Genomic DNA, 14180 nt, shown 5'->3' on the forward strand with positions numbered 1-14180 from the left:
TTAAAATATATACCTTAACTTACTTTATTACTATTATTATAGTAAATCTTAGCTTATATTAATTTTAATTAATTCTAATAATAAAAGCTTTTTATCGCGTATAAAATCTTAGGTATTAACGTAAGCTTTTTAATTAATAGCTTTATAAATTATACCGCTATTAAATTTAAAGCGTAATTATATAATAAACTTCTTAAAATTCTTTTAAGCTTAAACCTAAAAAGCTATATAAGTAACTTATTAATTCTCGTATAAGAACTTATAGGAAAATCTAGTTAGGTTACTTATTTAAGTAATCTCTTTACTATTATTTAGGATTATAATAAGTAGCTTCTTTATTTTAAAGATATATATAAAGCTTAATTTATATAAGAAGCTAAAATTTTAAGTATATATTAATATAAAATAGGTTCTATTAAGCTTTTACTTCTTAAATAATATAAGAAACTTTATAAATACTATTTAATATTAAAGAATAATTAAATTTAAGACTTTATATAACCTAGCTTTAAAATATATTTTTATAATTAAACCTTTTAATAGCTTAAAAGAACTTAAATAAAGTAAGCTAGCTTTTATTAATTAAATAACTAAAAATATATAAAAGAACGTACGCTATTTAATCTTTTTAAATAAGATAATTCGTATAATTTAAATATTTAAAATAACCGAGTTATTATTTTGTTAGCCTAAACGCGACACACACACACACCTATAACTCTATACGCGGTATTACGATCTAGTTACTTTTTAATTCCTGTAACTTACTTCTTAAGAATAATAAGATTCTTAAATAAGTAATAAATTAATTTAAATAGAGTAATTAAATGCTTTTAAAATACTAATAAACCTAATTACACGTATTATAAGCTATAGCCTATTATAAGTGTAAATAAGTACTTTAAATAACTTAAATAATTTAGCTATATAACGTAAGCTTATATAAAGCTAATTAAAAGACTTAATAAAATATTAATAAAAGACCTTATAAAATTAATTATAAAGGCGAAACTTATTAAATTAAAGACTTATACGTAAGCCTATTCTCTTATACTAATAATATAGCTATAATTAAATGTATTATTTAACTTTCTTTAACTTATAAGTATAAATACTATTATATAAATTCTTCTTAAATAAGTAAAGCTTACCGCTTTTATAAGTTAATAATAAGCGGTAATAATTAAGTAAATCTATTATATAATCCCTTAATTTATAAACTAATTATTTAATTATAGTTTTAGCTCTCTTATCTTTTTACTTAACTTTAAAGTCTTTAATATTATTAGCTTAATCTTCTTTTCTTTTTTTTTTATAGTATTAAAACGTTTTAATCTCTTAAAGGCTCTTATAAAGTAGTATTTTATAGATTTAATAGTTACCTCTTAAAATAGTTAATAGCGTTTAATAATATTATATTAGAACTCTTTTTATATTAGTTCTTTTAAAACTAAGTTTATAAAGCTTATACCTATAAGTAACCTATTATATATTAATTATTTTTATACGTACCCTTATAAAAGGTCTATTATATCGCATATAATTTTCTAAGCTAAAGAGAGGTAATAGTACCTTACTTAATCTACGAGAGCTTTACTTTAACTAAAGGTTATTATATCTAAAATTACCTCTTAGATATTTTCTTTATAATTAAAGTATTTATTTTTTATAGCTAATAATATAACGTTAATTTTTACCTTTTTCTTAGTCTTTTTAGTTTCTTTTAGGTCTTTTAAGGTATTAAAGAGTTATTTAATAATTAAAAGCTAATTTAATATTATTATTTTCTTTTCTTTAATTAAACTCCTATAAAATAATAGTAAAGAGAGGGATAAACTAATATTAAATAATAGAAGTTAATTTATTAGTTTCCTTAATATTAATCTTAAAGGCTTTAAAGTTATAAAACCTTAAATATTATTCTCTTTATTATTACCCTTTTAATTAAAGTTATTAAAACTTTACTATTAAAGCGTTTTTTTTAGGTTTAATATAATAATATTCTTCTTAGCTTTTTTTAAGACTTTTATAAGGTTAATAACTTTCTTATTTATTTAATCTCTTATAACCTTAAAGTATTTAATAGTTATATTAACCTCGCGCCTAATAACTAATTATTATAGGTTATTATAAGTAATTAAATATTCTCTTAAAATTCTAGGCTACGTTCTTTTTATATAATATTATATCTTAAAGATAATTATATTCTTATTAGCTATAGTTTATTTAATTAATCTTAAATAATTATATCTTTATTAGTTAATATAAGTGTTTCCTAGAATAAAGCCTTTAATTAGTATAATAATATTCTTCTTTATTATAAGTATATATAGTTTACCTTTACTTTTATAAAGACTTTAACTTAAGAATTTAAGGTTATTATCTTTCTCTCTTATTACTTTAAGATATACTTTAAGCTTATTTATAGTTATATCTTATAGAATTTATAGGACTTTATTTACTCTTTTATTATTTATAGCGTAGCTCTCTTTTAATAAATATAATTAATCTCTTAAATATAGCTTATAATTACTTTTAGCTAGAGTCTTCTCTTTAAGTATTATTATTTCTTAAACACGAATATTCTTTAATTTAACTTATTTTCCTATTATCTTATTTAAGTAATAGCTTATAAGTTCTTTAAAGTAATTAATTAAAAATATTAAGCACGTGTAATTATATTTCTAGTTTTTTATTTAAGGTATATATAATACTAGAATATAATTAAACTTATAAAGGTAATTTAATAGTTAAAGTACTTATTATTATCCCTTAATAAATTACTTAAAACGTTAGTTCTTACCTCTTATAAGAGAGTTAAACACGTATAGTATCTTATACTTATAATTAAATGTAAAGTATATTTAATAGCCTAAAAAGTATATAAACCTTATAAAGAATCGTATTTTCTCTTAGTATATATAAATATCTTATAAATTATATTAAATACTATATATAATATTTATTAGGGTATTATTAAGTCTCTTAATCTTATTATTAATTAACTTATATAGTTCTTACTTAATAAGTTACTTAACTTATATAATAAATAAGTGTAATATAACGTTAAGAATCTTCTTAATTTCTCTTCTTATAATATAATCTATTATTATTAATTTAAACTAATTTAATTAATAGTTTAGCCCTTTCTTAGCGTAGCTTTTAGCTATAAATTTATAAATCTTTATTAAGTAATTATTTTATAACTCTTTAAATACTATTATAAATATAAGTAGTAATTCTTTATAATACTTATTAGGGATTTTTAAGTTCTTATAGATTTTACGCTTATAATTCTATTACTTTTATAGTTAATATAATAGTAGTTAAAAGGGGTAAAGATTAATAAGATTTTACTTAATAAGTAGCTTCTCTCTTTTTATATAAAACTTACTAGTATATATAAAGTATATTCTTTTATATATAATAATAGTTACGTTTTTAATCTTTAAAAACAAATATACTTAATTCTTTTTTAGTTTAATAACGTTAACTTATACTTATATTTAAGCGGCTATAATTAAATACTTTATAAGTTTAGTTTCTTTAAAGGTATTTTTCTTAATTAAAAACGCTTAAAAAGCTTAAATACTTAATTTAATTAATACTTAAATATCTTCTTATAAGGTTTCTTACACTTTATAAGTAAAACTTAAAGGGTAAGTAAGCTAAAAGATTTAATTTTTAACGGCTTAAACCTAGTATTATATAAAATAATAAGTAAAAAAGCTTTATAATACTTTTAATAATAATAATATTAAGGGTTATAAAGCTTTAAAAAGAAAAGATATAAAAGCTATATTATATTAAAGAGAAGAAAAGATATTAATATATATAAAAGATAAGAAGATTAAATGCTTAAGAGGTGTAAAAAGCACTTTTTTATACTTATAATATATAAAGCTATAGCCTTGAATACTTTATTTAAACTTTATAATAAATTATTATATAGTTTCTTACTTAATATTACTTAACTATTAATTTCTCTCTTTTATAACTCTTTTCTTTTAATATCTCTCTTTTTTATCTTTTAATTATTTAATTATAAGTAATTAAGTTTATTATATTTATAAGAACCTTTTTAATATTATTTTAATTATCTTAAAGATAATTCTTAAAGATAAATTTATATTTTTTATTACTATTAAAATCTAATAAGATTATAATAATAAGCTTTAAGTTAATTCTCTTATTATTTATTAGGTACTTTACTTTTCTTTATTTAATTAGGGTTTCTTTTAAGTATATACTAACCTTTTTTAGCTTAAACACGCCTTTTACTTTTAGGTTTATAATAAATGTAACCTTAAATAAAATAATACTTTTATATATATTAAGATAGCTATTTATATAAAGCTTTTAAGGGGCGCTCTCTTAAATAAAGCTAATTATTAGGGTAAGATAAAACCCTTTAATTATTTTCGTTAGTTTATTTTTAATAAACTTAAAGATAATAATCTCTTATATTAAAAAACACTCTATTATTAGCCTTATAACGCGGTTCTTATTCCCGCTAAAATAGCTTATTTAAACGGTTAATTTCTTTTAATTATAGCTAATTACCTTAAGCGCGTTTATACTTTACTTATTTTATTATATAAGAGATTAAATTATATTTTATACTTTAATTACTTTAACTCCTTTAAAAAGACTATTATTATATTTAAAGAGTACGTTATAACTTCTTTTTATAATTATATATTCTTTAAAATATATTTATATAAGTCTTATAATAATTACATTTAAAATAGCTCTTATATTACTTTCTATAAATAGTATTTATATTTAACTTATAAGCTTTATAATTTTAATTATAGTTTCTTATTTAAGCCTTTTCTTAAAAAGAATTACTTATCTTTAACTATTAAAGTATATATTAATTTAAATATCTCTTTTTATATTACTTTAAAGAACGCTTTACGTATTATAATTAATTACCCTTATTCTTATAATAATAAGGGACTTATTAAAGCTATTACTTATAAGATAATTAAAAAACTTAATAAAAAGATAAAGAAGAACATTAAATTTAAGGTATAAGTAAAATAAGTTATATTTTATTAATACTTTAGCTTTACTTTATATAATTAATTAATTTACATTTTATTTTATTAACTTTTATCTCTTTTTTAAGTGCTTATATTATCTTTTCTTAATACTAATACCTTTTATTTCTCTTAACTTACTTAATTTACTTTATAGTATCTTTTATTAGTTATAATTTATAGAAGATTTAAGTAATATTAAGCTTTTTAATAAGAAGTTTTATCTTAAAGTAATAAGGCTTATTTACTTCTCTCTTTATAGTTAATATAGCGAATTAATTTAATAGTTACCTTTTTAGCCTATAATTATTCTTATAATATACTAGACTATTTAATCTCTTTATACCCTTAATTATCTTAGCTTTAAGTACTTATAATTAGGGTTAATTATTAAACGGTTAAGTCTATTAATAGTTAATATTATTAATTATAAATAGTAATAAAATAGCTTTTATTTTTAAGTTAAAACCTAATACTCTTTAAGCCTTATTTAATTATAAAGAATTAAAACCGCTTATATTAAAATTATACTTATATAAATCTTATACAATAATTATATAGTTTTTAAAGTAAAATTATATATTTCTTATTAAACTTTTATAATTTTTAATATTAATTTATATAAGTTAAAATAAAAGTAAGTTCTTAGGTTTTTAAGTTATTTTAATAGTTCTTTTATTAGCTTACTTACGTTTAATATAAGTATTATCTTTTATCTCTTATTTTAAGTGTTTATTTCTTCTTTAGCTAACGTTTCCTTACTTTTTAAGGGTACTTAAGTATTATTAATATATTTACTAATCTTTCTTCTTTTAACTCTTATCTCTTACTTTAATTATAGCTTTCTTTTTAAGATAAAACAATTAAAAATAATAGTTTTATCTTTAAAATAGATATTTTTAGCTTTAATTAATTAATATATTTATTAAGATAAACTTATCTCTTTTCTTAGTTATAATAAAAGGTAATTTAATTTTAAGGTATTATTATAAGTATTATTTAAGTAAAAGTATAACCTTTATCTTCTTATCTTTAAGCTTCTTTACTTAATTTTTATTTAAGTTAATCTTATCTTTAATCTTAATTATTTAATTACTTATATTATAGGTAAATTAGCTTAGGTAAAGCCTCTTAATCTTCTTATTACTCTTTATAGCGTTTAGGTCTATCTCTTTTTATTCCCTTAATAGCTAATTATTTATTATAAAGAACTATTAACTATTTTTATTAAGCGTAAACTTCTTTAAATAATTACTTAAGATTATTTTACTTAATATAATCTTATCTAGTATTTTAATTTAATAAGCCTTTAAAATAATAGTATAGTTAATAATTTTAAATAAGCTATTTTATCTTATAGTAAGCTTTTTAATTATAAATATATTAATACTTCTTTAAACGTTATAAATAAGTATAAGGTTATTTAAATTTAATTAATCTTTATCTCTTTTAATTAACCTAGCTTATAAGTAATTAGTTTATTTAATTAGTTTTTTCTTAAACTTATATATCTTTTCCTTAGCTTTTATAATATCTTTTACTTTTTATTATAATAAACGTACTTTTACTTTAAAGAGATCTTACTTTAATTTTATTTTATTTTATTTAATTAGTCTTTAAGTAAGAAACTTAACTTTTAAAGGTAATATAAGCTTTTATTCGTAAATAAAATAAAACGGGAATTTCTTATAGAAAGCTTAAATAATTATTTTATCTATTAATAGTACTCTTATTAAATACTAGTATTATTTCTTAGTTAATTCTCTTATCTTAAATATAATTAAAGCTAAAAACTAATATCTAGCTTTAATAATTATATTAGCTTTTAGGTTATATTTAAATATTTAAATTCTATAAGCCCTAATATTCTTAAGAGCTTTCCTTAAATTATCCTATATTTCTAAGCTATTATTATAAATAATATACTTATAAACTCTAAATCTAATAAGTATTTTATTTCAAAACTTTCTTACTATTAATACGTTTACTTTATAAATTAATTTTACTTTAACTCAACTAATAAAGTTACACTTAACTTTAAGTAGGTAATTAAAACTATAATTAAATAATAAATATTAAGTGTTAATATATATTTTACTTATAGGGTTTTTAAGAGCTATTAGTATTAATATCTCTTATAGCTATTATAGTATAAATTACTAGTAAGTCTTATAATATACTATTATTTCTTTAATTATATTTTATATTATTTACTACTAATACTATTACCTAGCTACTTAATAGACTACTTTAATACCTTTATAGCTTATAGTTTCGTAGATCTTTTTAATTATTAATTACTAGTAGTTTAATTTATTAATTACTAATATTAATTCTTTTATTATTTTAGTTAATCTCTTTTAAAGCTAGCTATTTTCTATAAAGAATTACTTAGCTTTTATTCTTAGCTTCTTATATTTATTATTCTTAAAATTAATTAATCTTTTTAAGGTTAAAAGAAATTTTATAATTCAAAGGTACTTTAATAAGTAATTCTTATACTTCTTTAACTTAAACGCTAATACGTTTAAATAAAGGTTAATAAAATCCTTTATATCCCCTTTAACTTCTTAATTTATTTAATTTAATAGACTAGGCTCTTTTCTTAAGAGTTTATTTATAATTCTATTAGTAGCTTTAAGAATATATTTAACTATAAAATTAAATAATAAAATATAATTAATTTATCTAGTAATTAATAAGCTTAATATATTATTAATTACTCCGTTAATTTAATAAACTAAAACCTAAAAGTTAATCTTTAAAATAAAGTAAATATTATATAAATATATTTTAAGCCTTCTTAAAGTATAAATAATAGCTTTATACTCTTATTTTATAGTATTATACTTCTTTTTAGGTTTTATTTACGTTTTACTTTTATACCTTATTAAATAGTATTTCCCTTTAATAATTTATAATAAAGCGTATTCTTATTTTATACTATTAATATTAACTATTAATATAATCTTTTTATAGCTCTTTAAAAGATTAAGTATTATAAGAATAAACGCTTTTATTATTACATTTTTTAAGGTTTTTATTACTATTTATTAAGCTTTATCTTATTTCTATTTTATATTCTTTCTTAATAGTTTAATAATTAAGCTTATTATTTAAGCGTATCCCTTAATTTATATCTTATAATAGTTTATTAACCCTTAAAAGAACCTTATATTCTTTTAATCTTTATATATCTTTTATTTTAAAATCTTAAGTATTTTTACTTTAATAAGCTTTTATTTATACGTTTTATAAATAAATTCTATTATAATAATTATTTAATAATAGAACTTTAATTTTAATACTAATATAATATAACCTATTAGCTTAAAGTTTAAAAGCACTTTATTAATATTAATTAAATATTCTAGCATAAATTTTCTTACTTTTAATAGCGTCTCTTTATTATTATAGGTAATAATAGGTTCTTTTATAGCTATATTATTTATAAAGAGAGTATATATATCTAATATAAGGTTATATAAAATTCTTTTTATAATTCTTAGAAATTAAGCTATTAAGTTTATAGCTTCTTATAATAATATATATAATTATAATAAATTTATTAACGTAAAGATTATAGTTATATTCTTACTTACTTTTATAAGAGCTATTTAATTATAGCTTAAAAGTAAGTTTATAATAAAGAGAATCTTATATATATTAAATCTTTTATTAAATTCATTTACTTTTAATAAGATATAAATATCTTATATTATAATCTTATTATAATTAATTATTAAGAGAATAAGACGCACTTTTTCGTTTTTCTTTCTTACTAAAAAGTAAGGGTTTTAATATAACTTATAGCTTTCTTTTAAATACTTATACTTTATCTTTTTCTTTAATAATTTAATTAATTTAACTTAAAGTTTTAATAGTATAAGAATTAATTTTACCTTTTATACTTTATATTTAATTATCTTAATAACTTAAGAGAGCGTAATAATAGAATTTACTTTATTATAATAAAATAAGTTTTACGTAAAAGCTAGTTTATAATTTTTAAGAATAATCTTTAAAATATAAGCTTTTTTTAACTATAAGAAGTTCTTAACCTCTTTAAGTACTTAATTAAATATCTCTTAGCTTACTTTAAATTCCCTTAATTATTTAAAGAATCTTCTTATAATATATTTTAAGTACTTATTATCTTTTTTAACCTAATCTTTAACTTATTTTTATTTCTTAGTTTTTTAATTATAATTACCTTTTAAGGTTAATTTATTTAATAGAATATTATCTCTTAATTACACTTTATTAGCTTTTCTCTTATATATAATATTTACTTAAAGATTAATTACTTATACCTTTTAAAGCTTCTTTATTATTACTTTTATTTACTTACTTTATTTCTAATATACTTTCTTAACTATTAAAGCTAATATTTTCTTCCCTTTTTTAATAAATAAAGAAATAAACTCTTCTTTAAGTTTTTCCCTTAATAGCTTATAAAACTTATTATAGGTATTAAATTCTTTATTAAAGGCTAAAAACGCGTAAATAGCTCTCTCTTCTCTTTTCTTTAATATCTCTTTTAGTATTATTATATTATTTCTTTTATTATAAACTTTTACCTTCTTAGTCTTTTTAATTAGGTTATTAATTAAGATTTTAATAATATTAAGTTTATAATTATAGTAATTAACTTATTTATTTACGTGTATAAAATTAACAAATACGTTTAATAGTTTAACCTTACTTTTATAAAGTCTTAAATTTAAGAATAAATTTATCTTATTATTTATAGTTTACGTAATAGTATTAATTACTTATAAATTAATTAATATAAACTCTTTTTCATATATTTTAAGTCTATTTTAGTTATTAAGGGCCTAGTAAGTTAGCCTATTTTTAATGCGTTTAACTATTATTAGGTCTATTTTAGCTTATATTATAGCTATGTAATTATTATCTAGCACTTATTTTAACGTGTTTAACTTACTTAAATTAAATAAAGCTAGCGTTTTATTATATATTTCTTATATTTAGCGTAATATAAGTAACATTTAATTACGTTTAATCTCGTTTAATACTTTAATATTAGATAAATAATAGTTTTTTACTTACGTATTCTCTTACCTTTTTAACGTCTTTTAGTTATTAAGATTAAATAGTTTAAAAAATTTTAATGTTTTTATTATAAGTAAGTAAGTTTTTAGCTATATTTTATTAGCTATATTTAATACTTTTTATATAATTAATTCTATTACTTATAATATAATACGTATAATATTAAATTTATATTAAATAAGTAACTCTTTACTCTCTTTATTATAATTAAATAATACCTAAGTAAGTCTTATAAATAATATACTTAAAATTAATAGAATATAAATAGTATTTAATATAATATATAAATGAATTAAAGTTTATATATTCTTAAGATAAAGGTAGGTTCTTACCTTCTTATATATATATATTATTTTACTAGAGAATAAGGTTATAAATGTATTCTTTATAAGCGTATATATCTTTAAACCTATTTAAAGGGTAAACTTTATACTAATAATATTTCCCTATAAGCTATTATTTATTAAAGCACGTATAAGAGAAGCTCTCTTATAATTAAGTTACACTTATAGGTATAGTAACTTTTACGTATACCTAGAAATCCCTTTAAGCTATAAAATTAAGTTTACTTAAAAGTTAATTTAATAATTAATTAATTTAAGTATATTTTAAAGCCTTTTTATAAGTAACGCTTAAAGTTTTACGTTTACGCCTTTTAAAGGTATATTTTTTCTTTATTTAAGGTTTTTATTACGTTTTAATTATTTTTAATATAATTCTTTATAATTAATATTATATTAAATATTAGAATTACTTAATTTTACTTTAAAGTATTTTTATTTGTAAATTTAATAGGTTTCTTTAAAAGGGTTATTAATTTTTTATTATACTACCTAACGTTATTAATATTATTAACGTAATTATTAATTTTATTTCTTATTAAAGTTATAAGGCTTAAAAGTAACTAGTATAAGTCTTTTAATAAAACGTTAATCTTCTTAAAAAGCGTTTCTTTATATAATTATATTATAATTCTCTTAATTAAATGGTTTCTCTTTAATTACGTTATTTACACTCAAAGCATTAGAAGTAGTGTAGTTTTGTAGTTTTGTAGTTTTTGTAGTTTCGAATATAAACAATTATATTAAATCTAATAAAATACTTATAGAATTATAAGTTTTACGAATAACTAGCATGAATCTAAAATTATAAGCTTATAATAAAAAAAGTGGGTCCTTATATACTATTATAAGCCTAAAACTTCAAAAACTACATTTTGTAGTTTTTATAGTGTAGTGTAGTGTAGTAAGTTTTTAGAAAACTATATAATCTAGTTTTTAAGCTTATAAAAAGCTAAAGGGACCCACTTTTTTAAATAAGCTGATTGGCTATAATATTAGCTATTTTATGTATTTATTATTATAATTCAAGTATTTTATTAGATTTATTATTAATTATTTAAGCTTTTTTAAAAAATGAAAATGTAGTTTTCTTGTTAATACTCTGTTTACACTTACCTATTAGCTTTATCTTTAATAAGTTTAATTATTTTTAGCTTAACTTTATTATTTTAAGCTATAACTTTACTCTTTTTATTTTTATTCTTAATATTATTTTAGTTATTTTTAAGCTTTACTTACTTACATATATTTACGTTTATTAGAAGATTAACTTTAAATTTAAAATTATAAGGTTAAGTGCTTTCTATTACATGTATTTTAAATGTTATAATTACTATAATAAACGAGAGTTTAATTAAAGGTAAATTATAAGAATTACTCTTTTTTAATACCTACTTAAATATATTAATTTACTTTAACTTCTTTTATAGTATTTTAGTTTCTTTTTATAGCGTATTTTATTTCTTTAAAGGGGTATTTTTAAAGCGTTTTACTTAATTTAAGTATATATAAACGTATATATTTAGAAATAATTTAACTTAAAGTATAATAAGCCTTTTTACGTAGCTTCTAATAGTAAGAAACTAGAATAAAAGTTATAATAGTATAATATATTCTTATACTTTAATACTAATTATAAGAACGCGCGCGTTTACGTTATATTAAGTAAAGTTAAGTATTTAATTATACTTTAAGTAAGGGTATTTCTTAAAGAAATATTTTATATTATTATAATAATAGTATTAAATCTCTTAACGTTCTTTTATATAAATATAATTAGTTTTAAAGTAACTATTAATATTATTATTATTTAATTTTTTATTCTTAAATTAAATATAATTAAATTAGATTAATTTTTAATTACTTTAGCTAAGCTTATTACTTCTTTAAGGTAAGTTCTTTTAACGTTACTTAAGTTATTCTCTTAGGTTAATTTACCTTTTAACTTACTTAATTAGCGTGATTTTTATCTCTTTAAGTTACTTTATAATTTTATTTATTTAATTAAAAGAAGAACTAATAATAAAGCTAAATTCTTTACTCTTTTTTTAGTTTTTATTTACTTCTTTAATTATAAATTTATTTTAATATAAGCTTTACTTCTTATAATTATTTAAGTTACTCTTAAGAATACCTCTTATTAGTTTATAAATAATTTTTAAGGTATACTCTTAGTCTTAAAGTAAGTACTTTAATTCTAATATAATTAAGTTATAATTTATAAGTTTAAGCTTAACCTATATATACTTATTTAGCTTACTTTAAAGTATAATATACTTCTTTAAGATAATCTTACTTTATAAATACTCTTTCTTATTTATAAAGCTTATAATTAAATAATTAAGTAAGGCTTTATATAAGGTATTTAATTAAGAGATAAATTTTATTTACGTAAAAGGTTTAACTTTACTTTATAAGCTTTAATAAAGGTATAACTAATAAAGAGTCTTAAAAATCTCTCTTAAATACTAGGTATTAAGACTTTTTAGCTTATTTATTATAGTCTTTATTTAATTCTAGTTAATTATATTATACTATAAAAGAAGTTTTTTCTTAGCTTTATTCTAATTATTAGTAGCTATAAGGGTTTTAATACGCGTTCTTTTAAGAGAAGTAATATTACGTTTTAATATTTTTATTTACTTTTCCTTTAAAATAATTAAGGTAATTATTTTCTTCTTAAATTCCTTTAAGAAGTTAAAGCTATTTTTCTTATTAAAGGGTTTAACTTTAAAGGCTTTTTAAAACGTAATTAAAATTCTCTATTTATTTAAGGCTTCTTTAAGAATTTTAATAAATCTCTTAAAGTTAAAGCTTATATTAGTAGCTAAGGTAAGATTTTATTAGCTTATAGCTTTAAATAAGTTTTTATTATAGGTTATAATAGAATTAATTAATCTTAAAACGTTTAGCTTTTTTACTATAAGCTCTTTTAAGTTAAATTCTTAAAGAGAGTATTACTAGTAAGAATATAAGTTCTTCTTAATAACTTCTTATTAATTAATAGTAAATAAATTAACAAAATCTTTTCTTTTAAATTCTTTCTAACTATTTAATTAATTATATTTAAGAAATATTTATATTAGTTTACTTAACTTAAGAATAACCTTTTATATCTCTTTTAAAAATAGTTTTATTATAAAGATAATCTTATAAGCTAAGATAGTAAATATTATAGTACTATTTCTTATAACTAGTTATAAAATTATAATTACTAGAAATACTATAAGAAATATTATATTCTTTTAATTAATTAATTAATTCTTTCCCTTTTTAGTTTTTTTTTAACTAATTTAAGCCGTTTTAATAGAAGTTTTCTTTTTAATTATAAGTCTATTAATATTTAAAGGGTAAGTATATCTTTATTTTAATTAAAGACCTTTAAGATAACTCTTTATTTCTAGCCTAATTATAGTAATTTCCATTTTATTATAATTTCTCTTTACTTAATTAAATAGTTTAAACTATCTTTATAATTTACTTATAATTTCTTTCTTAGTTTTAGTTCGTTTTATTATAGTTATAATCCTTTTATATTCTCCTAAACGTAAATATTATTAGGCCTTTATATTTATTTAAATTCGTTTTTATAGTAGCTAAAAAGTGCCTTTTATAAGAGATTAAATAATTCTTTCTTAATAGAAATATTACTTAAGCGAAACCACTATTTTTATTAGCTTAAACGTAATATATATACACACTTATAACTTTATACGCG

Source organism: Metarhizium acridum, assembly GCF_019434415.1.
Source record: "Metarhizium acridum strain ARSEF 324 chromosome Unknown scaffold_578, whole genome shotgun sequence".
NCBI lineage: Eukaryota > Fungi > Ascomycota > Sordariomycetes > Hypocreales > Clavicipitaceae > Metarhizium > Metarhizium acridum.